This window comes from Scyliorhinus torazame, chromosome 20 (genome assembly GCF_047496885.1).
Source record: "Scyliorhinus torazame isolate Kashiwa2021f chromosome 20, sScyTor2.1, whole genome shotgun sequence".
NCBI classification, from domain to species: Eukaryota; Metazoa; Chordata; class Chondrichthyes; order Carcharhiniformes; family Scyliorhinidae; genus Scyliorhinus; species Scyliorhinus torazame.
In genome coordinates, this window is record NC_092726.1 from 32,769,008 (window position 1) to 32,796,309 (window position 27,302).

Genomic DNA, 27,302 nt, shown 5'->3' on the forward strand with positions numbered 1-27,302 from the left:
CGTCCCCTGTCGTCACCAGATGAAATGGAGACGCTGTGAAGGCTCAGTGACACCCAACGGAGGGAGTCGAAGAAATCTCCACCTTTGCCGAACAAAGGGCAATCTGTGCAAGCAGCAAATACTGGCGGAATCCAACAGGGGGCAATGTCTAGTCTCCCTCAGCTCCACCCTGGCGTGTTGGTCGTGGAGTCAGGAGAACGAAAAGAGACGCCGTGACGGTATACCTACATCCAAATCAGGATGCCGTTCAGTCTGTCGCCACACTTCCCTTTTGTGCAGGATGAAGGGATGTGGTAACTGAAGTGAGGAGAAGGCAAGTCGGCATCCGGGGGTGAGGGTGAGTGGCCTGTAAAAAGCAGCAGGAAATCTGTGTGGCATATCAGCTGAAAACGGAGCCTGGCTGCCGCAAGTCCGCGAGTCCATTGGCTCGCAACATCAGTGCACGAAGCTCCCGCCAGCAGAAAAGCTAGCAATGCTTTGGAGCCTGATAGTCCTTAAATTGGTCAGGATGAGACAACTGGACAAGAGAGAAAAGGGGAAGCACGGTTTTGCGGCATTTTCTGCTTTTATACATTTTACGCCCCAAAGCAGGGTGAAGGCACCATTCCTGGAAGCACGGCAAGACCAGGTTGATACGTGGGGCAGAAGGAGCAAGCCCCTGAACCATCACCGAGTTCAAAAAATTCATTTAATATTCAGTCCCCAGATAGAGGACATATCAGATATTAAACTGATAAGAGCAGATACTACACTTGATCTGAGCCAAAAGGCCGAGAAACAATAGCCCATAGTTTCTGGCTATGGCTCTTGTCCTCCTCGTCCACCGACATTCAGGTGCACCTTGCTGCGCTCGACTGTGCTTTGGAACTTTTCGTCTACGCTCACTGTTGGTCAAGAAACCTCCAGCTTGGCCGAGCACGGTGGAGTCTGTGCATGCAGAACCAGTAAAACACAACAGGAAAGCATCGTCTGGCAAGCCGCCCCCTGTCGTCACCAGATGAAATGGAGACGCTGTGAAGGCCCAGTGACACCCAACGGAGGGAGTCGAAGTAATCTCCACCTTTGCCGAACAAAGGGTAATCCGTGCAAGCAGCAAGTACTGGCGGAATCCAACAGGGGGCAATGTCTAGTCTCCCTGAGCTCCACCCTGGCGTGTTGGTCGTGGAGTCAGGAGAACGAAAAGAGACGCCGTGAAGGTATACCTACATCCAACCAGGATGCCGTTCAGTCTGTCGCCACAATTCCCCGTTGTGCAGGATGAAGGGATGTGGTAACTGAAGTGAGGAGAAGGCAAGTCGGCATCCGAGGGTGAGGGTGAGTGGCCTGTAAAAAGCAGCAGGAAATCTGTGCGGCATATCAGCTGAAAACGGAGCCTGGCTGCCGAAAGTCCTCGAGTCCATCGGCTCGCAACATTAGTGCACGAAGCTCCCGCCAGCACAAAAGCTAGCAATGCTTTGGAGCTTGAAATGCCTTAAATTGGTCAGAATGAGGCAACAGGACAACAGAGAAAAGGGGTAGCCAGGTTTTGCGGCATTTTCTGCTTTTATATATTTTCGCCCCAAAGCGGGGAGAGAGCACCATTCCTGGAAGCACTGCAAGACCAGGTTGATGCGTGGAGCGGAAGGAGCAAGCCCCTGAACCATCTCCGAGTCCTAAAAACCAATTTAATATTCGGTCCCCAGATAGAGGACATATCAGATATTAAACTGATAAGAACAGATTTATTTATTTTTTTTTCCAAAAAAATATACTTTATTCATAAAAATTTATCATGAGCATTACAGAAACATTTCAAATTGTCTTGACTGTACATTTTCGGCAGGGTTACATTTTGCCTTGACTTTCTTTCATTCAATATTGATATTGTCGTACACATATCACTCTTTACATTACAATTCCTTCTTAAATATTTACAGTGGCATGTTTGTTTTATACATTGGAGTGTTGGTTGCCCAGACCGAGGGGCTTTACACTGTTACACGCCCCTCGGTGTACATTTGCTGGAAAGACTTGACACTGTGGTCTTTCCCCATTGCGCCTTGGCGGCAGCTGCCCCAAGCTTGAGTGCGTCCCTCAGCACGTAGTCCTGGACCTTGGAATGTGCCAGTCTGCAACACTCGGTCGAGGACAATTCTTTGCACTGGAAGATCAGCAAGTTTCGGGCAGACCAAAGAGCGTCTTTTACCGAGTTGATGACCTTCCAGCAGCAGTTGATATTTGTCTCGGTGTGTGTCCCTGGAAACAGTCCGTAGAGCACAGAGTCCTGTGTCACAGATCTGTTTGGGATAAACCTTGACAAATACCACTGCATCTCTCTCCAGACCTTCTTTGCAAAGGCACATTCCACAAGGAGGTGTGTGACCGTCTCATTTCCCCCACAGCCACTCCGAGGGCAGCGTGCATTGGTGCAGAGCCTTCGGGTGTGCATGAAGAATCTGACAGGGAGGGCCTTTCTCACCACCAGCCAAGCTAGGTCTTGGTGCTTGTTTGAAAGTTCTGGTGATGAGGCGTTCTGCCAGATGACTCTGGCAGTCTGCTCAGGGAACCATCCAACGTCCTCCACGGTCTCCTTTTCCCTGAGGGCCTCGAGGACATTACGTGCTGACCACTGCTTCATTGCCTTGTGGTCAAAGGTGTTTTTCTTCAAAAACTTTTCCACGAAGGACAGGTGGTACGGTACGGTCCAACTACTTGGAGCGTTCCGCGGCAATGAGGCCAGGCCCATCCTTCGTAACACCGGGGACAGGTAGAACCTCAGTATGTAGTGACACTTGGTGTTTGCATACTGGGGTCCACGCACAGCTTGATGCAGCTGGACACAAAGGTGGCCAACAGGATGAGGGAGGCGTTGGGTACGTTCCGCCCTCCCTTCTCCAGAGGTTTGTACATGGTGTCCCTTCGGACACGGTCCATCTTGGATCGCCAGATAAATTTGAAGATGGCCCGGGTGACTGCTGTGGCGTAGGGTCGGGTTATGGGCCAGACCTGCGCCACGTACAGTAGCACCGAGAGTACCTCACACCTGATGACCAGGGTTTTGCCCGCAATGGAGAGGGAGCGTTGCTCCCACCAGCCCAGTTTCTGCCTTACCTTTCCTAAGCGCTCTTCCCAGTTTTTGGTGCACGCCCCAGCAGCTCCGAACCATATCCCAAGCACCTTCAGGTAATCTGACCTGACAGTGAAGGGGACAAAGGACCGGTCGGCCCAGTTCCCAAAGAACATGGCCTCGCTCTTGCCACGGTTTACCTTGGCTCCAGAGGCCAGTTCAAACTGGTCGCAGGTGGTCAAGAGCCTGCGTACAGACGCAGGATCCGAGCAGAAGACGGCAACGTCGTCCATGTACAGGGAGGCCTTGACTTGCATGCCTCCACTGCCTGGGATCGTCACTCCTCTTATACCCGGATCCCTCCTGATGGACTCGGCTAAAGGTTCTATGCAGCACACAAAAAGGGCAGAGGAGAGAGGGCAGCCCTGCCTGACTCCAGATCTGATCTGGAACTTTTCTGATTCCCACCCATTGATTGAGACTGCGCTATAGATGTTTGTGTAGAGCAGTTTGATCCAATTGCGAATTCCCTCTCCAAACCCCATTTTGGAGAGCACATCCATCATGTAGGTGTGCGATATTCTGTCAAAAGCCTTCTCCTGGTCAAGGCTGATGAGGCAAGTGTCCACCCCCCTGTCCTGCACGTAGGCGATCGTATCCCTGAGTAGCGCGAGGCTATCAGAGATCTTTCTGCCGGGTACAGCACAGGTCTGGTCAGGGTGGATCACCGACTCCAGAGCAGACCTGACCCGATTGGCGATGACCTTTGCTAGAATTTTGTAGTCCACATTCAACAGTGAAATGGGTCGCCAATTTCGAATTTCTTCCCTTTCCCCCTTCTGCTTGTAGATGAGGGTGATGATGCCTTTCCTCATGGACTCTGACATGCTGCCTTCCAGAAGCATACTCTCGTACACTTCCAGCAGGTCTGGGCCGATCCTGTCCCACAGAGCCGAATACAACTCAACCGGTAAGCCGTCGCTTCCGGGAGTTTTTGTCGCCTCGAAGGACTTGGCGGCCTTTGTCAGCTCGTCCAGAGTTAGTGGTTTGTCCAGGTTTTCCAGCTCGCTGTCGCCTATGACCTCCGTGATAGTCGACAGGAAGGTCTGGGAAACAGTGCTATCTGTTGGCTTCAGGTCATACAGTCCGGCATAAAAGGATTGGCTGATCCTCAGGATGTCAGACTGCGATGACTTTTCAGAGCCATCTTCTTCCTTCAGGCTGCTGATCACAGAGGTCTCTCTGTGCACCTTTTGGAAGAAGAAGCGTGAGCACTTTTCGTCCTGCTCCACGGAGCGGACTCTGGAACGGAAGATAACCTTGGAGGCCTCCGAGGTGTAGAGCGAGGCTTGCTGGCTCTTCACCTCTTGGAGATCCTCCTTGACATCCACCCCCATCGACTGCAGCTGGAGCAAATTTTGCATACTTTTCTGGAGCCTGGACATGACCCCTCGTCTCTCTCTCACCTTTTGAACGCCCTTGAGGATGAAAAACCTCTTGATATTTCCCTTGATTGCTTCCCACCAGAGATGTGGGGCCTCAAAGAGGGGTTTCACGGTTATCCAACCTTTGTAATCCCTCCTGAGTTCCTCGATGTTCTCAGGGGTCAGCAGTTTTACATTTAGCTTCCACGTCCCCCTGCCTACCCCCTGGTCTTCCTGCAGGTGGCAGTCGGCCAGTAGGAGGCAGTGGTCAGAGAAGAACACCGGCGTTACGTCGGTGGACCTGACCGTGAAAGCTCGGGACACAAAAAAGAAGTCTATCCTGGAGCGGACGGACCCGTCTGGCCGTGACCGTGTGTATCTACGCTGCGCGCCGTCTGCAGGGTTGCTGCAGACGTCGAGCAGCTTGGCGTCTTTTACCGTTTCCATCAGGAGTCTGGACGTAGCGTCTAGTTTGCTGTCGGCTTTGCTGGATCGTCCAGCCGCATCGATGATGCAGTTGAAGTCACCACCCAGGATGACCGGCTTGGAGGTGGCCAACAGCAGTGGGAGTTGCTGAAGAACTGCCAGCCGCTCACTTTTTACGGCCGGGGCGTACACATTAATAAGTCTGAGAGGGGTGTTTTTGTATTTCACGTCTGCTACGAGGAGGCGCCCGCCCACCACCTCCTTAACGTTGGAGATGGTGAAGTTGCCTCCCCGCAGCAGAATACCCAGGCCGGAGGAGCGGCAGTCGTTTCCTCCTGACCAGATGGATGGCCCGTGGGACCACCAGCTCGACCAGCGCCTGTAGTTGCTGAGGTGCGGAATTCCGCACTCCTGCAGGAACAGTAGGTCAGTTTTTACATTTGCCAAATAGTTGAGTGTGGCTACACACCGCGAAGTATCTTTGATGCTTCGCACATTTATGGATGCAATTTTTAAACCCATTATAAAAAGATAGATTTACCAGTCTCAAGAGTCCAGAGTCTATACAGTTGGCTGTTCCAGCTGTTGAATGTTCCCCAGCATGCCGGTGGTGCTCGCAAACTTTAACACAGTTGCAGGGCTGAGAAAACTGTTCTGGTCCGTACTGGCCCCGTGATTTTGATGCAGATGCATTGGGGGGGGGGGGGTGGTGTAGCCCTGGGGTTCGTCGTGGCAGTCAGTAGGTGTTGGGGTTGCAGGCCGGTCTTCACCTGGGTTGTTGCTGCTCGTTGCTATCGGGGGTTGGTCTGTGACCTTGTTTTCTTCCCGGTCGGTGGTCTGGGGGGTCTGTGCCTTCCGTTCCACGTTGGTGCTTTGCCTCTTTATCTGAGGCCGATTCTTGTCCTGTTTTCCCTCATCGGATGAGGTGTCGGCACTAAGTGCGCCGGCTGAGAGGTGTCGCTTTTTGCCACTACCCCTCAGGGGGTTCTTCAGTTTGTTTTTTTGTTTTCTCTTTCGTTTGTCCCTGTTCACGGTTACCCAGGGCTCTTTATTCTTTGTCCCATCCTCTTCCTCTTCCATTGAGTGTTCCTCATCAGATGGGGCTGGGGTTGGGTTGTCAGGAGGTGCTGGGGCCTCCTCTTTTTGTTGGGGGCCCTTCTGTTGCTTTTCCTAATTCTGAACCGTGGTGTCTTTTTCGGTGGAGGGTGTATGCACCTCCTCTCAGGTCGCCTTTTTGACTCCGCTGCTGATGATCTGTGCATATGTCGCCCCGCGTTTCGGGCAGGCCCTGTAAAGATGGCCGGCCTCCCCACACAGGTTGCAGCACTTGTCTTCCTTGCAGTCCTTAGTCATGTGTCCCTCCTGCCTGCAGTTCTTGCAGAAGGTCACACTGCAGTTTGCGGCAACATGCCCCGTTTTGCCACAGGTGTGGCATACTCGTGGCTGTCCCAGGTAGTAGAGGTAGCCACGATTTACTCCAATAGCGAAATTGGAGGGGGGATGCAGGATGGCTCCGTTGCTGTCCGTTCTTAGGGTCACCTTGACCTGGTGCTCACTTGTTCAGATGCCGGAGGTGTCTTTCACTTGCACGCTGTCACTTTTCAGCTCAGCGTACCTGGCGAGGAACGTGAGCACATCAGACACAGGGACGTGGGGGTTGTACATGTGCAGTGTAACAACCCGATTTCGCTGTGCCGGTAGCGTAAACAGAGGCTCCGCAGTCAGGATCGACAGGGGACTCTGGTCACCTTTTTCCTTGAAGGCGTTCAAGAATTTGATGCACGCTGCGACGCTCTTGAAGGTGACATCAAAGAAACCATTCTTGGGGAAGTTTTGCAAGCAGAAGATCTATGTTGCTTTAAACCCACAACACTCGAGCAGCACCCTCTTCACGGAGTGTTTCCGGTCCAAAGGTGACTCTCCCTCCGTTTTCTTCACTGTGACTCGGACAGTGTTTCGCACTCCCCAGCCTGGAGGTCGGGATGCAGCTGCATCCATAGCTCGTACGTTGGGTGTGGAACTGTATCGGCGTTAGGCCTAAACCCAAGGTTTAGGCCAGCATGTAGATCCACCAATAGCAGCCAAGCTCCAAACGTTTCCTCTTTGACGACTTCAATCCCTCCGAGTTCTCCAATCCACAATCGACATCGAAATCCTCAGCTTCTCTCAAAAAAATGAGACTACACTTGATCTTAGCCAAAAGGCCGAGAAGCGATAGCCCATATTTTCCGGCAATGGCTCTTGTCCTCCTCGTCCACCGACATTCAGGTGCACCTTGCTGCGCTCGACTGTGCTTTGGAACTTTTAGTCTACGCTCACTGTTGGTCAAGAAACCTCCAGCTTGGCCGAGCACGGTGGAGTCTGTGCATGCAGAACCAGTAAAACACAACACGAAGACATCGTCTGGCAAGCCGTCCCCTGTCGTCACCAGATGAAATGGAGACGCTGTGAAGGCCCAGTGACACTCAACGGAGGGACTCGAAGTAATCTCCACCTTTGCCGAACAAAGGGCAATCCGTGCAAGCAGCAAGTACTGGCGGAATCCAACAGAGGGCAATGTCTAATCTCCCTGAGCTCCACCCTGGCGTGTTGGTCGTGGAGTCAGGAGAACTAAAAGAGACGCCGTGAAGGTATACCTAAATCCAAACAGGATGCCGTTCAGTCTGTCGCCAGACTATCCCGTTGTGCAGGATGAAGGGATGTGGTAACTGAAGTGAGGAGAAGGCAAGTCGGCATCCGAGGGTGAGTGTGAGTGGCCTGTAAATAGCAGCAGGAAATCTGTGTGGCATATCAGCTGAAAACGGAGCCTGGCTGCCGAAAATCCTCGAGTCCATCGGCTCGCAGCATTAGTGCACGAAGCTCCCGCCAGCAGAAAAGCTAGCAATGCTTTGGAGCTTGAAATGCCTTAAATTGGTCAGGATGAAGCAACTGGACAACAAAGAAAAGGGGTAGGCAGGTTTTGCGGCATTTTCTGCTTTTATACATTTTCGCCCCAAAGCAGGGTGTAGGTACCATTCCTGGAAGCACTGCAAGACCAGGTTGATGCGTGGAGCGGAAGGAGCAAGCCCCTGAACCATCTCCGAGTACTAAAAATCAATTTAACTTTCGGTCCCCAGATTGAGGACATATCAGATATTAAACTGATAAGAACAGATACTACACTTGGTCTGAGCCAACAGGCCGAGAAGCGATAGCCCATATCTTCCTGCAATGGCTCTTGTCCTCCTCGTCCACCGACATTCAGGTGCACCTTGCTGCGCTCGACTGTGCTTTGGAACTTTTAGTCTACGCTCACTGTTGGTCAAGAAACCTCCAGCTTGGCCGTGCACGGTGGAGTCTGTGCATGCAGAACCAGTAAAACACAACACGAAGACATCGTCTGGCAAGCCGTCCCCTGTCGTCACCAGATGAAATGGAGACGCTGTGAAGGCCCAGTGACACCCAACAGAGGGAGTCGAAGTAATCTCCACCTTTGCCGAACAAAGGGCAATCCGTGCAAACAGCAAGTACTGGCGGAATCCAACAGAGGGCAATGTCTAGTCTCCCTGAGCTCCACCCTGGCGTGTTGGTCGTGGAGTCAGGAGAACTAAAAGAGACGCCGTGAAGGTATACCTACATCCAAACAGGATGCCGTTCAGTCTGTCGCCACACTATCCCGTTGTGCAGGATGAAGGGATGTGGTAACTGAAGTGAGGAGAAGGCAAGTCGGCATCCGAGGGTGAGGGTGAGTGGCCTGTAAAAAGCAGCAGGAAATCTGTGCGGCGTATCAGCTGAAAACGGAGCCTGGCTGCCGAAAGTCCTCGAGTCCATCGGCTCGCACCATAAGTGCACGAAGCTCCCGCCAGCAGAAAAGCAAGCAATGCTTTGGAACTTGAAATGCTTTAAATTGGTCAGGATGAGGCAACTGGACAACAAAGAAAAGGGGTAGGCAGGTCTTGCGGCATTTTCTGCTTTTATACATCTTCGCCCCAAAGCAGGGTGAAGGCACCATTCCTGGAAGCACTGCAAGACCAGGTTGATGCGTGGAGAGGAAGGAGCAAGCCCCTGAACCATCTCCGACTCATAAAAATCAATTTAATATTCGGTCCCCAGATTGAGGACATATCAGATATTAAACTGATAAGAACAGATACTACACTTGATCTGAGCCAAAAGGCCGAGAAGCGATAGCCCATATTTTCCGGCAATGGCTCTTGTCCTCCTCGTCCACCGACATTCAGGTGCACCTTGCTGCGCTCGACTGTGCTTTGGAACTTTTAGTCGACGCTCACTGTTGGTCAAGAAACCTCCAGCTTGGCCGAGCACGGTGGAGTCTGTGCATGCAGAACCAGTAAAACACAACACGAAGACATCGTCTGGCAAGCCGTCCCCTGTCGTCACCAGATGAAATGGAGACGCTGTGAAGGCCCAGTGACATCCAACGGAGGGAGTCGAAGTAATCTCCACCTTTGCCGAACAAAGGGCAATCCGTGCAAGCAGCAAGTACTGGCGGAATCCAACAGAGGGCAATGTCTAGTCTCCCTGAGCTCCACCCTGGCGTGTTGGTCGTGGAGTCAGGAGAACCACAAGAGACGCCGTGAAGGTATACCTACATCCAAACAGGATGCCGTTCAGTCTGTCGCCACACTATCCCGTTGTGCAGGATGAAGGGATGTGGTAACTGAAGTGAGGAGAAGGCAAGTCGGCATCCGAGGGTGAGGGTGAGTGGCCTGTAAAAAGCAGCAGGATATCTGTGCGGCATATCAGCTGAAAACGGAGCCTGGCTGCCGAAAGTCCTCGAGTCCATCGGCTCGCAACATAAGTGCACGAAGCTCCCGCCAGCAGAAAAGCTAGCAATGCTTTGGAGCTTGAAATGCCTTAAATTGGTCAGGATGAGGCAACTGGATAACAAAAAAAAGGGGTAGCCAGGTTTTGCGGCATTTTCTGCTTTTATACATTTTCGCCCCAAAGCAGGGTGAAGGCACCATGCCTGGAAGCACTGCAAGACCAGGTTGATGCGTGGAGCGGAAGGAGCAAGCCCCTGAACCATCTCCGAGTGCTAAAATTCGATTTAATATTCGGTCCCCAGATTGAGGACATATCAGATAGTAAACTGATAAGAACAGATACTACACTTGATCTGAGCCAAAAGGCCGAGAAGCGATAGCCCATATTTTCCTGCAATGGCTCTTGTCCTCCTCGTCCACCGACATTCAGGTGCACCTTGCTGCGCTCGACTGTGCTTTGGAACTTTTAGTCTACGCTCACTGTTGGTCAAGAAACCTCCAGCTTGGCCGAGCACGGTGGAGTCTGTGCATGCAGAACCAGTAAAACACAACACGAAGACATCGTCTGGCAAGCCGTCCCCTGTCGTCACCAGATGAAATGGAGACGCTGTGAAGGCCCAGTGACACCCAACAGAGGGAGTCGAAGTAATCTCCACCTTTGCCGAACAAAGGGCAATCCGTGCAAGCAGCAAGTACTGGCGGAATCCAACAGAGGGCAATGTCTAGTCTCCCTGAGCTCCACCCTGGCGTGTTGGTCGTGGAGTCAGGAGAACTAAAAGAGACGCCGTGAAGGTATACCTACATCCAAACAGGATGCCGTTCAGTCTGTCGCCACACTATCCCGTTGTGCAGGATGAAGGGATGTGGTAACTGAAGTGAGGAGAAGGCAAGTCGGCATCCGAGGGTGAGGGTGAGTGGCCTGTAAAAAGCAGCAGGAAATCTGTGCGGCATATCAGCTGAAAACGGAGCCTGGCTGCCGAAAGTCCTCGAGTCCATCGGCTCGCAACATAAGTGCACGAAGCTCCCGCCAGCAGAAAAGCTAGCAATGCTTTGGAACTTGAAATGCTTTAAATTGGTCAGGATGAGGCAACTGGACAACAAAGAAAAGGGGTAGGCAGGTTTTGCGGCATCTTCTGCTTTTATACATTATCGCCCCAAAGCAGGGTGAAAGCACCATTCCTGGAAGCACTGCAAGACCAGGTTGATGCGTGGAGCGGAAGGAGCAAGCCCCTGAACCATCCCCGACTCCTAAAAATCAATTTAATATTCGGTCGCCAGATTGAGGACATATCAGATATTAAACTGATAAGAACAGATACTACACTTGATCTGAGCCAAAAGGCCGAGAAGCGATAGCCCATATTTTCCGGCAATGGCTCTTGTCCTCCTCGTCCACCGACATTCAGGTGCACCTTGCTGCGCTCGACTGTGCTTTGGAACTTTTAGTCTACGCTCACTGTTGGTCAAGAAACCTCCAGCTTGGCCGAGCACGGTGGAGTCTGTGCATGCAGAACCAGTAAAACACAACACGAAGACATCGTCTGGCAAGCCGTCCCCTGTCGTCACCAGATGAAATGGAGACGCTGTGAAGGCCCAGTGACATCCAACGGAGGGAGTCGAAGTAATCTCCACCTTTGCCGAACAAAGGGCAATCCGTGCAAACAGCAAGTACTGGCGGAATCCAACAGAGCGCAATCTCTAATCTCCCTGAGCTCCACCCTGGCGTGTTGGTCGTGGTGTCAGGAGAACTAAAAGAGACGCCGTGATGGTGTACCTACATCCAAACAGGGTGCCGTTCAGTCTGTCGCCACACTTCCCCGTTGTGCAGGATGAAGGGATGTGGTAACTGAAGTGAGGAGAAGGCAAGTCGGCATCCGAGGGTGAAGGTGAGTGGCCTGTAAAAAGCAGCAGGAAATCTGTGTGGCATATCAGCTGAAAACGGAGCCTGGCTGCCGCAAGTCCGCGAGTCCATCGGCTCGCAACATTCGTGCACGAAGCTCCCGCCAGCAGAAAAGCTAGCAATGCTTTGGAGCTTGAAATGCCTTAAATTGGTCAGGATGAGGCAACTGGATAACAAAGAAAAGGGGTAGCCAGGTTTTGCGGCATTTTCTGCTTTTATACATTTTCGCCCCAAAGCAGGGTGAAGGCACCATTCCTGAAAGCACTGCAAGACCAGGTTGATGCGTGGACCGGAAGAAGCTAGCCCCTGAACCATCTCCGAGTACTAAAAATCAATTTAATATTCGGTCCCCAGATTGAGAACATATCAGATATTAAACTGATAAGAACAGATACTACACTTGATCTGAGCCAAAAGGCCGAGAAGCGATAGCCCATATTTTCCTGCAATGGCTCTTGTCCTCCTCGTCCACCGACATTCAGGTGCACCTTGCTGCGCTCGACTGTGCTTTGGAACTTTTAGTCTACGCTCACTGTTGGTCAAGAAACCTCCAGCTTGGCCGAGCACGGTGGAGTCTGTGCATGCAGAACCAGTAAAACACAACACGAAGACATCGTCTGGCAAGCCGTCCCCTGTCGTCACCAGATGAAATGGAGACGCTGTGAAGGCCCAGTGACACCCAACAGAGGGAGTCGAAGTAATCTCCACCTTTGCCGAACAAAGGGCAATCCGTGCAAACAGCAAGTACTGGCGGAATCCAACAGAGGGCAATGTCTAGTCTCCCTGAGCTCCACCCTGGCGTGTTGGTCGTGGAGTCAGGAGAACTAAAAGAGACGCCGTGAAGGTGTACCTACATCCAAACAGGATGCCGTTCAGTCTGTCGCCACACTTCCCCGTTGTGCAGGATGAAGGGATGTGGTAACTGAAGTGAGGAGAAGGCAAGTCGGCATCCGAGGGTGAAGGTGAGTGGCCTGTAAAAAGCAGCAGGAAATCTGTGCGGCATATCAGCTGTAAACGGAGCCTGGCTGCCGCAAGTCCGCGAGTCCATCGGCTCGCAACATTCGTGCACGAAGCTCCCGCCAGCAGAAAAGCAAGCAATGCGTCGGAGCTTGAAATGCCTTAAATTGGTCAGGATGAGGCAACTGGATAACAAAGAAAAGGGGTAGTCAGGTTTTGCGGCATTTTCTGCTTTTATACATTTTCGCCCCAAAGCAGGGTGAAGGCACCATTCCTGGAAGCACTGCAAGACCAGGTTGATGCGTGGAGCGAAAGGGGCTAGCCCCTGAACCATCTCCGAGTCCTAAAAATCAATTTAATATTCGGTCCCCAGATTGAGGACATATCAGATATTAAACTGATAAGAACAGATACTACACTTGATCTGAGCCAAAAGGCCGAGAAGCGATAGCCCATATTTTCCGGCAATGGCTCTTGTCCTCCTCGTCCACCGACATTCAAGTGCACCTTGCTGCGCTCGACTGTGCTTTGGAACTTTTAGTTTACGCTCACTGTTGGTCAAGAAACCTCCAGCTTGGCCGAGCACGGTGGAGTCTGTGCATGCAGAACCAGTAAAACACAACACGAAGACATCGTCTGGCAAGCCGTCCCCTGTCGTCACCAGATGAAATGGAGACGCTGTGAAGGCCCAGTGACACCCAACAGAGGGAGTCGAAGTAATCTCCACCTTTGCCGAACAAAGGGCAATCCGTGCAAACAGCAAGTACTGGCGGAATCCAACAGAGGGCAATGTCTAGTCTCCCTGAGCTCCACCCTGGCGTGTTGGTCGTGGAGTCAGGAGAACTAAAAGAGACGCCGTGAAGGTATACCTACATCCAAACAGGATGCCGTTCAGTCTGTCGCCACACTATCCTGTTGTGCAGGATGAAGGGATGTGGTAACTGAAGTGAGGAGAAGGCAAGTCGGCATCCGAGGGTGAAGGTGAGTGGCCTGTAAAAAGCAGCAGGAAATCTGTGTGGCATATCAGCTGAAAACGGAGCCTGGCTGCCGCGAGTCCGCGAGTCCATCGGCTCGCAACATTCGTGCACGAAGATCCCGCCAGCAGAAAAGCTAGCAATGCTTTGGAGCTTGAAATGCCTTAAATTGGTCAGGATGAGGCAACTGGATAACAAAGAAAAGGGGTAGTCAGGTTTTGCGGCATTTTCTGCTTCTATACATTTTAGCCCCAAAGCAGGGTGAAGGCACCATTCCTGGAAGCACTGCAAGACCAGGTTGATGCGTGGAGCGGAAGGAGCAAGCCCCTGAACCATCTCCGAGTCCTAAAAATCAATTTAATATTCGGTCCCCAAATTGAGAACATATCAGATATTAAACTGATAAGAACAGATTTTTTTTTTTATTTTTTTTTTCAAAAAAATATACTTTATTCATAAAAATTTATCGTGAGCATTACAGAAACATTTCAAATGGTCTTGACTGTACATTTACGGCAGGGTTACATGTTGCCTTGACTTTCTTTCATTCAATTTTGATATTGTCATACACATATCACTCTTTACATTACAATTCCTTCTTAAATATTTACATTGTCATGTTTGTTTTATACATTGGAGTGTTGGTTGCCCAGACCGAGGGGCTTTACACTGTTACGCGCCCCTCGGTGTACATTTGCTGGAAAGACTTTACACAGTGGTCTTTCCCCATTGCGCCTTGGCGGCAGCTGCCCCAAGCTTGAGTGCGTCCCTCAGCACGTAGTCCTGGACCTTGGAATGTGCCAGTCTGCAACACTCGGTCGAGGACAATTCTTTGCACTGGAAGATCAGCAAGTTTCGGGCAGACCAAAGAGCGTCTTTTACCGAGTTGATGATCTTCCAGCAGCAGTTGATATTTGTCTCGGTGTGTGTCCCTGGAAACAGTCCGTAGAGCACAGAGTCCTGTGTCACAGATCTGTTTGGGATAAACCTTGACAAATACCACTGCATCTCTCTCCAGACCTTCTTTGCAAAGGCACATTCCACAAGGAGGTGTGTGACCGTCTCATTTCCCCCACAGCCACTCCGAGGGCAGCGTGCATTGGTGCAGAGCCTTCGGGTGTGCATGAAGAATCTGACAGGGAGGGCCTTTCTCACCACCAGCCAAGCTAGGTCTTGGTGCTTGTTTGAAAGTTCTGGTGATGAGGCGTTCTGCCAGATGACTCTGGCAGTCTGCTCAGGGAACCATCCAACGTCCTCCACGGTCTCCTTTTCCCTGAGGGCCTCGAGGACATTACGTGCTGACCACTGCTTCATTGCCTTGTGGTCAAAGGTGTTTTCTTTCAAAAACTTTTCCACAAAGGACAGGTGGTACGGTACGGTCCAACTACTTGGAGCGTTCCGCGGCAATGAGGCCAGGCCCATCCTTCGCAACACCGGGGACAGGTAGAACCTCAGTATGTAGTGACACTTGGTGTTTGCATACTGGGGGTCCACGCACAGCTTGATGCAGCTGGACACAAAGGTGGCCAACAGGATGAGGGAGGCGTTGGGTACGTTCCGCCCTCCCTTCTCCAGAGGTTTGTACATGGTGTCCCTTCGGACACGGTCCATCTTGGATCGCAAGATAAATTTGAAGATGGCCCGGGTGACTGCTGTGGCGTAGGGTCGGGTTATGGGCCAGACCTGCGCCACGTACAGTAGCACCGAGAGTACCTCACACCTGATGACCAGGGTTTTGCCCGCAATGGAGAGGGAGCGTTGCTCCCACCAGCCCAGTTTCTGTCTTACCTTTCCTATGCGCTCCTCCCAGTTTTTGGTGCACGCCCCAGCAGCTCCGAACCATATCCCCAGCACCTTCAGGTAATCTGACCTGACAGTGAAGGGGACAAAGGACCGGTCGGCCCAGTTCCCAAAGAACATGGCCTCGCTCTTGCCCCGGTTTACCTTGGCTCCAGAGGCCAGTTCAAACTGGTCGCAGGTGGTTAAGAGCCTGCGTACAGACGCAGGATCCGAGCAGAAGACGGCAACGTCGTCCATGTACAGGGAGGCCTTGACTTGCATGCCTCCACTGCCTGGGATCGTCACTCCTCTTATACCCGGATCCCTCCTGATGGACTCGGCAAAAGGTTCTATGCAGCACACAAAAAGGGCAGAGGAGAGAGGGCAGCCCTGCCTGACTCCAGATCTGATCTGGAACTTTTCTGATTCCCACCCATTGATTGAGACTGCGCTATAGATGTTTGTGTAGAGCAGTTTGATCCAATTTTGGGCAGCACGGTAGCACAAGTGATTAGCACTGTGGCTTCACAGCGCCAGGGTCCCAGGTTCGATTCCCTGCTGGGTCACTGTCTGTGCGGAGTTTGCACGTTCTCCCCGTGTCCGCGTGGGTTTCCTCCGGGTGCTCCGGTTTCCTCCCACAGTCCAAAGACGTGCAGGTTAGGTGGATTGGCCATGCTAAATTACCCGTAGTGTCCATAAGGATTGGGAGGGGTTATTGGGTTGCGGGGATAAGGTGGAAGTGAGGGATTAATGTGGGTCGGTGCAGACTCGATGGGCCGAATGGCCTCCTTCTGCACTGTATGTTCTATGTTATTGCGAATTCCCTCCCCAAACCCCATTTTGGAGAGCACATCCATCATGTAGGTGTGCGATATTCTGTCAAAAGCCTTCTCCTGGTCAAGGCTGATGAGGCAAGTGTCCACCCCCCTGTCCTGCACGTAGGCGATCGTATCCCTGAGTAGCGCGAGGCTATCAGAGATCTTCCTGCCGGGTACAGCACAGGTCTGGTCAGGGTGGATCACCGACTCCAGAGCAGACCTGACCCGATTGGCGATGACCTTTGCTAGAATTTTGTAGTCCACATTCAACAGTGAAATGGGTCGCCAATTTCGAATTTCTTCCCTTTCCCCCTTCTGTTTGTAGATGAGGGTGATGATGCCTTTCCTCATGGACTCTGACATGCTGCCTTCCAGAAGCATACTCTCGTACACTTCCAGCAGGTCTGGGCCCATCCAGTCCCACAGAGCCGAATACAACTCAACCGGTAAGCCGTCGCTTCCGGGAGTTTTACTCGTCTCGAAGGACTTGGCGGCCTTTGTCAGCTCGTCCAGAGTTAGTGGTTTGTCCAGGTTTTCCAGCTCGCTGTCGCCTATGACCTCCGTGATAGTCGACAGGAAAGTCTGGGAAACAGTGCTATCTGTTGGCTTCAGGTCATACAGTCCGGCATAAAAGGATTGGCTGATCCTCAGGATGTCAGACTGCGATGACTTTTTAGAGCCATCTTCTTCCTTCAGGCTGCTGATCACAGAGGTGTCTCTGTGCACCTTTTGGAAGAAGAAGCGTGAGCACTTTTCGTCCTGCTCCACGGAGCGGACTCTGGAACGGAAGATAACCTTGGAGGCCTCCGAGGTGTAGAGCGAGGCTTGCTGGCTCTCCACCTCTTGGAGATCCTCCTTGACATCCACCCCCATCGACTGCAGCTGGAGCAAATTTTGCATACTTTTCTGGAGCCTGGACATGACCCCTCGTCTCTCTCTCACCTTTTGAACGCCCTTGAGGATGAAAAACCTCTTGATATTCCCCTTGATTGCTTCCCACCAGAGATGTGAGGCCTCAAAGAGGGGTTTCACGGTTCTCCAACCTTTGTAATCCCTCCTGAGTTCCTCGATGTTCTCAGGGGTCAGCAGTTTTACATTTAGCTGCCACGTCCCCCTGCCTACCCCCTGGTCTTCCTGCAGGTGGCAGTCGGCCAGTAGGAGGCAGTGGTCAGAGAAGAACACCGGCGTTACGTCGGTGGACCTGACCGTGAAAGCTCGGGACACAAAAAAGAAGTCTATCCTGGAGCGGACGGACCCGTCTGGCCGTGACCATGTGTATCTACGCTGCGCGCCGTCTGCAGGGTTGCTGCAGACGTCGAGCAGCTTGGCGTCTTTTACCGTTTCCATCAGGAGTCTGGACGTAGCGTCTAGTTTGCTGTCGGCTTTGCTGGATCGTCCAGCCGCATCGATGATGCAGTTGAAGTCACCACCCAGGATGACCGGCTTGGAGGTGGCCAACAGCAGTGGGAGTTGCTGAAGAACTGCCAGCCGCTCACTTTTTACGGCCGGGGCGTACACATTAATAAGTCTGAGAGGGGTGTTTTTGTACTTCACGTCTGCTACGAGGAGGCGCCCGCCCACCACCACCTTAACGTCGGAGATGGTGAAGTTGCCTCCCCGCAGCAGAATACCCAGGCCGGAGGAGCGGCAGTCGTTTCCTCCTGACCAGATGGATGGCCCGTGGGACCACCAGCTCGACCAGCGCCTGTAGTTGCTGAGGTGCGGAATTCCGCACTCCTGCAGGAACAGTAGGTCAGCTTTTACATTTGCCAAATAGTTGAGTGTGGCTACACACCGCGAAGTATCTTTGATGCTTCGCACATTTATGGATGCAATTTTTAAACCCATTATAAAAAAGATAGATTTACCAGTCTCAAGAGTCCAGAGTCTATACAGTTGGCTGTTCCAGCTGTTCGATGTTCCCCAGCATGCCGGTGGTGCTCGCAAACTTTAGCACAGTTGCAGGGCTGAGAAAGCTGTTCTGGTCCGTACTGGCCCCGTGATTTTGATGCAGATGCATTGGGGGGGGTGATGTAGCCCTGGCGTTCGTCATGGCAGTCAGTAGGTGTTGGGGTTGCAGGCCGGTCTTCACCTGGGTTGTTGCTGCTCGTTACTATCGGGGGTTGGTCTGTGACCTTGTTTCCTTCCCGGTCGGTGGTCTGGGGGGTCTGTGCCTTCCGTTCCACGTTGGTGCTTTGCCTCTTTATTTGAGGCCGATTCTTGTCCTGTTTTCCCTCATCGGATGAGGTGTCGGCGCTAAGTGCGCCGGCTGAGAGGTGTCGCTTTTTGCCACTACCCCTCAGGGGGTTCTTCAGTTTGTTTTTTTGTTTTCTCTTTCGTTTGTCCCTGTTCACGGTTACCCAGGACTCTTTATTCTTTGTCCCATCCTCTTCCTCTTCCATTGAGTGTTCCTCATCAGATGGGGCTGGGGTTGGGTTGTCAGGAGGTGCTGGGGCCTCCTCTTTTTGTTGGGGGCCCTTCTGTTGCTTTTCCTCATTCTGAACCGTGGTGTCTTTTTCGGTGGAGGGTGTATGCACCTCCTCTCTGGTCGCCTTTTTGACTCCGCTGCTGATGATCTGTGCATATGTCGCCCCGCGTTTCGGGCAGGCCCTGTAAAGATGGCCGGCCTCCCCACACAGGTTGCAGCACTTGTCTTCCTTGCAGTCCTTAGTCATGTGTCCCTCCTGCCTGCAGTTCTTGCAGAAGGTCACACTGCAGTTTGCGGCAACATGCCCCGTTTTGCCACAGGTGTGGCATACTCGTGGCTGCCCCACGTAGTAGAGGTAGCCACGATTTACTCCAATAGCGAAATTGGAGGGGGGATGCAGGATGGCTCCGTTGCTGTCCGTTCTTAGGGTCACCTTGACCTGGTGCTCACTTGTCCAGATGCCGAAGGTGTCTTTCACTTGCACGCTGTCACTTTTCAGCTCAGCATACCTGGCGAGGAACGTGAGCACATCAGACACAGGGACGTGGGGGTTGTACGTGTGCAGTGTAACAACCCGATTTCGCTGTGCCGGTAGCGTAAACAGAGGCTCCGCAGTCAGGATCGACAGGGGACTCTGGTCACCTTTTTCCTTGAAGGCGTTCAAGAATTTGATGCACGCTGCGACGCTCTTGAAGGTGACATCAAAGAAACCATTCTTGGGGAAGTTTTGCAAGCAGAAGATCTCTGTTGCTTTAAACCCACAACACTCGAGCAGCACCCTCTTCACGAAGTGTTTCCGGTCCAAAGGTGACTCTCCCTCCGTTTTCTTCACTGTGACTCGGACAGTGTTTCGCACTCCCCAGCCTGGTGGTCGGGATGCAGCTGCATCCATAGCTCGTACGTTGGGTGTGGAAATGTATCGGCGTTAAGCCTAAACCCAAGGTTTAGGCCAGCATGTAGATCCACCAATAGCAGCCAAGCTCCAAACGTTTCCTCTTTGACGACTTCAATCCCTCCGAGTTCTCCAATCCACAATCGACAACGAAATCCTCAGCTTCTCTCAAACAAATGAGACTACACTTGATCTTAGCCAAAAGACCGAGAAGCGATAGCCCATATTTTCCGGCAATGGCTCTTGTCCTCCTCGTCCACCGACATTCACGTGCACCTTGCTGCGCTCGACTGTGCTTTGGAACTTTTAGTCTACGCTCACTGTTGGTCAAGAAACCTCCAGCTTGGCCGAACACGGTGGAGTCTGTGCATGCAGAACCAGTAAAACACAACACGAAGACATCGTCTGGCAAGCCGTCCCCTGTCGTCACCAGATGAAATGGAGACGCTGTGAAGGCCCAGTGACACCCAACGGAGGGAGTCGAAGTAATCTCCACCTTTGCCGAACAAAGGGCAATCCGTGCAAGCAGCAAGTACTGGCGGAATCCAACAGAGGGCAATGTCGAGTCTCCCTGAGCTCCACCCTGGCGTGTTGGTCGTGGAGTCAGGAGAACTAAAAGAGACGCCGTGAAGGTATACCTACATCCAAACAGGATGCCGTTCAGTCTGTCGCCACACTATCCCGTTGTGCAGGATGAAGGGATGTGGTAACTGAAGTGAGGAGAAGGCAAGTCGGCATCCGAGGGTGAGGGTGAGTGGCCTGTAAATAGCAGCAGGAAATCTGTGCGGCATATCAGCTGAAAACGGAGCCTGGCTGCCGAAAGTCCTCGAGTCCATCGGCTCGCAGCATTAGTGCACGAAGCTCCCGCCAGCAGAAAAGCTAGCAATGCTTTGGAGCTTGAAATGCCTTAAATTGGTCAGGACGAAGCAACTGGACAACAGAGAAAAGGGGTAGGCAGGTTTTGCGGCATTTTCTGCTTTTATACATTTTCGCCCCAAAGCAGAGTGAAGGCACCATTCCTGGAAGCACTGCAAGACCAGGTTGATGCGTGGAGCGGAAGGAGCAAGCCCCTGAACCATCTCCGAGTACTAAAAATCAATTTAACTTTCGGTCCCCAGATTGAGGACATATCAGATATTAAACTGATAAGAACAGATTTTTTTTTTTTTTTTTTTTTCAAAAAAATATACTTTAATCATAAAAATTTATCATGAGCATTACAGAAACATTTCAAATTGTCTTGACTGTACATTTCCGGCAGGGTTACATGTTGCCTTGACTTTGACTTTCTTTCATTCAGTTTTGATATTGTCACACACATATCACTCTTTACATTACAATTCCTTCTTAAATATTTACAGTGTCATGTTTGTTTTATACATTGGAGTGTTGGTTGCCCAGACCGAGGGGCTTTACACTGTTACGCGCCCCTCGGTGTACATTTGCTGGAAAGACTTTACACAGTGGTCTTTCCCCACTGCGCCTTGGCGGCAGCTGCCCCAAGCTTGAGTGCGTCCCTCAGCACGTAGTCCTGGACCTTGGAATGTGCCAGTCTGCAACACTCGGTCGAGGACAATTCTTTGCACTGGAAGATCAGCAAGTTTCGGGCAGACCAAAGAGCGCCTTTTACCGAGTTGATGACCTTCCAGCAGCAGTTGATATTTGTCTCGGTGTGTGTCCCTGGAAACAGTCCGTAGAGCACAGAGTCCTGTGTCACAGATCTGTTTGGGATAAACCTTGACAAATACCACTGCATCTCTCTCCAGACCTTCTTTGCAAAGGCACATTCCACAAGGAGGTGTGTGACCGTCTCATTTCCCCCACAGCCACTCCGAGGGCAGCGTGCATTGGTGCAGAGCCTTCGGGTGTGCATGAAGAATCTGACAGGGAGGGCCTTTCTCACCACCAGCCAAGCTAGGTCTTGGTGCTTGTTTGAAAGTTCTGGTGATGAGGCGTTCTGCCAGATGACTCTGGCAGTCTGCTCAGGGAACCATCCAACGTCCTCCACGGTCTCCTTTTCCCTGAGGGCCTCGAGGACATTACGTGCTGACCACTGCTTCATTGCCTTGTGGTCAAAGGTGTTTTCCTTCAAAAACTTTTCCACAAAGGACAGGTGGTACGGTACGGTCCAACTACTTGGAGCGTTCCGCGGCAATGAGGCCAGGCCCATCCTTCGCAACACCGGGGACAGGTAGAACCTCAGTATGTAGTGACACTTGGTGTTTGCATACTGGGGGTCCACGCACAGCTTGATGCAGCTGGACACAAAGGTGGCCAACAGGATGAGGGAGGCGTTGGGTACGTTCCGCCCTCCCTTCTCCACAGGTTTGTACATGGTGTCCCTTCGGACACGGTCCATCTTGGATCGCCAGATAAATTTGAAGATGGCCCGGGTGACTGCTGTGGCGTAGGGTCGGGTTATGGGCCAGACCTGCGCCACGTACAGTAGCACCGAGAGTACCTCACACCTGATGACCAGGGTTTTGCCCGCAATGGAGAGGGAGCGTTGCTCCCACCAGCCCAGTTTCTGTCTTACCTTTCCTAGGCGCTCCTCCCAGTTTTTGGTGCACGCCCCAGCAGCTCCGAACCATATCCCCAGCACCTTCAGGTAATCTGACCTGACAGTGAAGGGGACAAAGGACCGGTCGGCCCAGTTCCCAAAGAACATGGCCTCGCTCTTGCCCCGGTTTACCTTGGCTCCAGAGGCCAGTTCAAACTGGTCGCAGGTGGTTAAGAGCCTGCGTACAGACGCAGGATCCGAGCAGAAGACGGCAACGTCGTCCATGTACAGGGAGGCCTTGACTTGCATGCCTCCACTGCCTGGGATCGTCACTCCTCTTATACCCGGATCCCTCCTGATGGACTCGGCAAAAGGTTCTATGCAGCACACAAAAAGGGCAGAGGAGAGAGGGCAGCCCTGCCTGACTCCAGATCTGATCTGGAACTTTTCTGATTCCCACCCATTGATTGAGACTGCGCTATAGATGTTTGTGTAGAGCAGTTTGATCCAATTGCGAATTCCCTCCCCAAACCCCATTTTGGAGAGCACATCCATCATGTAGGTGTGCGATATTCTGTCAAAAGCCTTCTCCTGGTCAAGGCTGATGAGGCAAGTGTCCACCCCCCTGTCCTGCACGTAGGCGATCGTATCCCTGAGTAGCGCGAGGCTATCAGAGATCTTCCTGCCGGGTACAGCACAGGTCTGGTCAGGGTGGATCACCGACTCCAGAGCAGACCTGACCCGATTGGCGATGACCTTTGCTAGAATTTTGTAGTCCACATTCAACAGTGAAATGGGTCGCCAATTTCGAATTTCTTCCCTTTCCCCCTTCTGCTTGTAGATGAGGGTGATGATGCCTTTCCTCATGGACTCTGACATGCTGCCTTCCAGAAGCATACTCTCGTACACTTCCAGCAGGTCTGGGCCCATCCAGTCCCACAGAGCCGAATACAACTCAACCGGTAAGCCGTCGCTTCCGGGAGTTTTACTCGTCTCGAAGGACTTGGCGGCCTTTGTCAGCTCGTCCAGAGTTAGTGGTTTGTCCAGGTTTTCCAGCTCGCTGTCGCCTATGACCTCCGTGATAGTCGACAGGAAGGTCTGGGAAACAGTGCTATCTGTTGGCTTCAGGTCATACAGTCCGGCATAAAAGGATTGGCTGATCCTCAGGATGTCAGACTGCGATGACTTTTCAGAGCCATCTTCTTCCTTCAGGCTGCTGATCACAGAGGTGTCTCTGTGCACCTTTTGGAAGAAGAAGCGTGAGCACTTTTCGTCCTGCTCCACGGAGCGGACTCTGGAACGGAAGATAACCTTGGAGGCCTCCGAGGTGTAGAGCGAGGCTTGCTGGCTCTTCACCTCTTGGAGATCCTCCTTGACATCCACCCCCATCGACTGCAGCTGGAGCAAATTTTGCATACTTTTCTGGAGCCTGGACATGACCCCTCGTCTCTCTCTCACCTTTTGAACGCCCTTGAGGATGAAAAACCTCTTGATATTCCCCTTGATTGCTTCCCACCAGAGATGTGGGGCCTCAAAGAGGGGTTTCACGGTTCTCCAACCTTTGTAATCCCTCCTGAGTTCCTCGATGTTCTCAGGGGTCAGCAGTTTTACATTTAGCTTCCACGTCCCCCTGCCTACCCCCTGGTCTTCCTGCAGGTGGCAGTCGGCCAGTAGGAGGCAGTGGTCAGAGAAGAACACCGGCGTTACGTCGGTGGACCTGACCGTGAAAGCTCGGGACACAAAAAAGAAGTCTATCCTGGAGCGGACGGACCCGTCTGGCCGTGACCATGTGTATCTACGCTGCGCGCCGTCTGCAGGGTTGCTGCAGACGTCGAGCAGCTTGGCGTCTTTTACCGTTTCCATCAGGAGTCTGGACGTAGCGTCTAGTTTGCTGTCGGCTTTGCTGGATCGTCCAGCCGCATCGATGATGCAGTTGAAGTCACCACCCAGAATGACCGGCTTGGAGGTGGCCAACAGCAGTGGGAGTTGCTGAAGAACTGCCAGCCGCTCACTTTTTACGGCCGGGGCGTACACATTAATAAGTCTGAGAGGGGTGTTTTTGTATTTCACGTCTGCTACGAGGAGGCGCCCGCCCACCACCTCCTTAACGTCGGAGATGGTGAAGTTGCCTCCCCGCAGCAGAATACCCAGGCCGGAGGAGCGGCAGTCGTTTCCTCCTGACCAGATGGATGGCCCGTGGGACCACCAGCTCGACCAGCGCCTGTAGTTGCTGAGGTGCGGAATTCCGCACTCCTGCAGGAACAGTAGGTCAGCTTTTACATTTGCCAAATAGTTGAGTGTGGCTACACACCGCGAAGTATCTTTGATGCTTCGCACATTTATGGATGCAATTTTTAAACCCATTATAAAAAAGATAGATTTACCAGTCTCAAGAGTCCAGAGTCTATACAGTTGGCTGTTCCAGCTGTTCGATGTTCCCCAGCATGCCGGTGGTGCTCGCAAACTTTAGCACAGTTGCAGGGCTGAGAAAGCTGTTCTGGTCCGTACTGGCCCCGTGATTTTGATGTAGATGCATTGGGGGGGTGATGTAGCCCTGGCGTTCGTCATGGCAGTCAGTAGGTGTTGGGGTTGCAGGCCGGTCTTCACCTGGGTTGTTGCTGCTCGTTACTATCGGGGGTTGGTCTGTGACCTTGTTTCCTTCCCGGTCGGTGGTCTGGGGGGTCTGTGCCTTCCGTTCCACGTTGGTGCTTTGCCTCTTTATCTGAGGCCGATTCTTGCCCTGTTTTCCCTCATCGGATGAGGTGTCGGCACTAAGTGCGCCGGCTGAGAGGTGTCGCTTTTTGCCACTACCCCTCAGGGGGTTCTTCAGTTTGTTTTTTTGTTTTCTCTTTCGTTTGTCCCTGTTCACGGTTTCCCAGGGCTCTTTATTCTTTGTCCCATCCTCTTCCTCTTCCATTGAGTGTTCCTCATTAGATGGGGCTGGGGTTGGGTTGTCAGGAGGTGCTGGGGCCTCCTCTTTTTGTTGGGGGCCCTTCTGTTGCTTTTCCTCATTCTGAACCGTGGTGTCTTTTTCGGTGGAGGGTGTATGCACCTCCTCTCTGGTCGCCTTTTGACTCCGCTGCTTTTGATCTGTGCATATGTCGCCCCGCGTTTCGGGCAGGCCCTGTAAAGATGGCCGGCCTCCCCACACAGGTTGCAGCACTTGTCTTCCTTGCAGTCCTTAGTCGTGTCTCCCTCCTGCCTGCAGTTCTTGCAGAAGGTCACACTGCAGTTTGCGGCAACATGCCCCGTTTTGCCACAGGTGTGGCATACTCGTGGCTGTCCCACGTAGTAGAGGTAGCCACGATTTACTCCAATAGCGAAATTGGAGGGGGGATGCAGGATGGCTCCGTTGCTGTCCGTTCTTAGGGTCACCTTGACCTGGTGCTCACTTGTCCAGATGCCGAAGGTGTCTTTCACTTGCACGCTGTCACTTTTCAGCTCAGCGTACCTGGCGAGGAACGTGAGCACATCAGACACAGAGACGTGGGGTTTGTACGTGTGCAGTGTAACAACCCGATTTCGCTGTGCCGGTAGCGTAAACAGAGGCTCCGCAGTCAGGATCGACAGGGGACTCTGGTTACCTTTTTCCTTGAAGACGTTCAAGAATTTGATGCACGCTGCGACGCTCTTGAAGGTGACATCAAAGAAACCATTCTTGGGGAAGTTTTGCAAGCAGAAGATCTCTGTTGCTTTAAACCCACAACACTCGAGCAGCACCCTCTTCACGAAGTGTTTCCGGTCCAAAGGTGACTTTCCCTCCGTTTTCTTTACTGTGACTCAGACAGTGTTTCGCATTCCCCAGCCTGGTGGTCGGGATGCAGCTGCATCCATAGCTTGTACGTTGGGTGTGAAACTGTATCGGCGTTCGGCCTAAACCCGAGGTTTAGGCCAGCATGTAGATCCACCAATAGCAGCCAAGCTCCAAACGTTTCTTCTTTGACGTCTTCAATCCCTCCGAGTTCTCCAATCCACGATCGTCATCGAAATCCTCAGCTTCCCTCGATCAAATGAGACTACACTTGATCTTAGCCAAAAGGCGGAGAAGCGATAGCCCATATTTTCCTGCAATGGCTCTTGTCCTCCTCGTCCACCGACATTCAGGTGCACCTTGCTGCGCTAGACTGTGCTTTGGAACTTTTAGTCTACGCTCACTGTTGGTCAAGAAACCTCCAGCTTGGCCGAGCACGGTGGAGTCTGTGCATGCAGAACCAGTAAAACACAACACGAAGACATCGTCTGGCAAGCCGTCCCCTGTCGTCACCAGATGAAATGGAGACGCTGTGAAGGCCCAGTGACACCCAACGGAGGGAGTCGAAGTAATCTCCACCTTTGCCGAACAAAGGGCAATCCGTGCAAGCAGCAAGTACTGGCGGAATCCAACAGAGGGCAATGTCTAGTCTCCCTGAGCTCCACCCTGGCGTTTTGGTCGTGGAGTCAGGAGAACGAAAAGAGACGCCGTGAAGGTGTACCTACATCCAAACAGGATGCCGTTCAGTCTGTCGCCACACTTCCCCGTTGTGCAGGATGAAGGGATGTGGTAACTGAAGTGAGGAGAAGGTAAGTCGGCATCCGAGGGTGAAGGTGAGTGGCCTGTAAAAAGCAGCAGGAAATCTGTGCGGCATATCAGCTGAAAACGGAGCCTGGCTGCCGCAAGTCCGCGAGTCCAACGGCTCGCAACATTCGTGCACGAAGCTCCCGCCAGCCGAAAAGCTAGCAATGCTTTGGAGCTTGAAATGCCTTAAATTGGTCAGAATGAGGCAACTGGACAACAGAGAAAAGGGGTAGCCAGGTTTTGCGGCATTTTCTGCTTTTATACATTTTCGCCCCAAAGCGGGGAGAGGGCACCATTCCTGGAAGCACTCCAAGACCAGGGTGATGCGTGGAGCGGAAGGAACAAGCCCCTGCACCATCTCCGAGTCCCAAAAATCAATTTAATATTCGGTCCTCAGATTGAAGACATATCAGATATTAAACTGATAAGAACAGAATTTTTTTTTTTTTTTTTTCCAAAAAAATATACTTTATTCATAAAAAATTATCATGAGCATTACAGAAACATTTCAAATTGTCTTGACTGTACATTTCCGGCAGGGTTACATGTTGCCTTGACTTTCTTCCATTCAATTTTGATATTGTCATACACATATCACTCTTTACATTACAATTCCTTCTTAAATATTTACAGTGCCAGTTTGTTTTGTACATTGGAGTGTTGGTTGCCCCGACCGAGGGGCTTTACACTGTTACCCGCCCCTCGGTGTACATTTGCTGGAAAGACTTTACACAGTGGTCTTTCCCCATTGCGCCTTGGCGGCAGCTGCCCCAAGCTTGAGTGCGTCCCTCAGCACGTAGTCCTGGACCTTGGAATGTGCCAGTCTGCGACACTCGG

The 27,302-nt window shown here is 52.1% G+C and overlaps 11 non-coding genes across 11 annotated transcripts; all 11 read right to left on the reverse strand.

Moving 5' to 3' along the window:
- Positions 1-591: 591 nt before the first annotated feature.
- LOC140397759 (U2 spliceosomal RNA) lies at positions 592-782 on the reverse strand. The gene has a single exon (XR_011937187.1). It is a non-coding gene; the product is annotated as a U2 spliceosomal RNA (small nuclear RNA).
- A 785-nt stretch (positions 783-1,567) lies between these two features.
- On the reverse strand, positions 1,568-1,749 carry LOC140397204 (U2 spliceosomal RNA). The gene has a single exon (XR_011936757.1). It is a non-coding gene; the product is annotated as a U2 spliceosomal RNA (small nuclear RNA).
- A 6,148-nt stretch (positions 1,750-7,897) lies between these two features.
- On the reverse strand, positions 7,898-8,088 carry LOC140397742 (U2 spliceosomal RNA). Its single transcript, XR_011937171.1, has one exon. It is a non-coding gene; the product is annotated as a U2 spliceosomal RNA (small nuclear RNA).
- A 785-nt stretch (positions 8,089-8,873) lies between these two features.
- LOC140397764 (U2 spliceosomal RNA) lies at positions 8,874-9,064 on the reverse strand. Its single transcript, XR_011937192.1, has one exon. It is a non-coding gene; the product is annotated as a U2 spliceosomal RNA (small nuclear RNA).
- Positions 9,065-9,849: 785 nt separating this feature from the next.
- On the reverse strand, positions 9,850-10,040 carry LOC140397644 (U2 spliceosomal RNA). The gene has a single exon (XR_011937077.1). It is a non-coding gene; the product is annotated as a U2 spliceosomal RNA (small nuclear RNA).
- A 785-nt stretch (positions 10,041-10,825) lies between these two features.
- LOC140397616 (U2 spliceosomal RNA) lies at positions 10,826-11,016 on the reverse strand. The gene has a single exon (XR_011937049.1). It is a non-coding gene; the product is annotated as a U2 spliceosomal RNA (small nuclear RNA).
- Positions 11,017-11,801: 785 nt separating this feature from the next.
- LOC140397754 (U2 spliceosomal RNA) lies at positions 11,802-11,992 on the reverse strand. Its single transcript, XR_011937183.1, has one exon. It is a non-coding gene; the product is annotated as a U2 spliceosomal RNA (small nuclear RNA).
- A 785-nt stretch (positions 11,993-12,777) lies between these two features.
- On the reverse strand, positions 12,778-12,968 carry LOC140397485 (U2 spliceosomal RNA). Its single transcript, XR_011936921.1, has one exon. It is a non-coding gene; the product is annotated as a U2 spliceosomal RNA (small nuclear RNA).
- Positions 12,969-13,753: 785 nt separating this feature from the next.
- LOC140397164 (U2 spliceosomal RNA) lies at positions 13,754-13,939 on the reverse strand. The gene has a single exon (XR_011936735.1). It is a non-coding gene; the product is annotated as a U2 spliceosomal RNA (small nuclear RNA).
- A 6,474-nt stretch (positions 13,940-20,413) lies between these two features.
- Positions 20,414-20,598, reverse strand: LOC140397187 (U2 spliceosomal RNA). The gene has a single exon (XR_011936751.1). It is a non-coding gene; the product is annotated as a U2 spliceosomal RNA (small nuclear RNA).
- Positions 20,599-26,747: 6,149 nt separating this feature from the next.
- Positions 26,748-26,931, reverse strand: LOC140397331 (U2 spliceosomal RNA). Its single transcript, XR_011936821.1, has one exon. It is a non-coding gene; the product is annotated as a U2 spliceosomal RNA (small nuclear RNA).
- Positions 26,932-27,302: the final 371 nt, after the last annotated feature.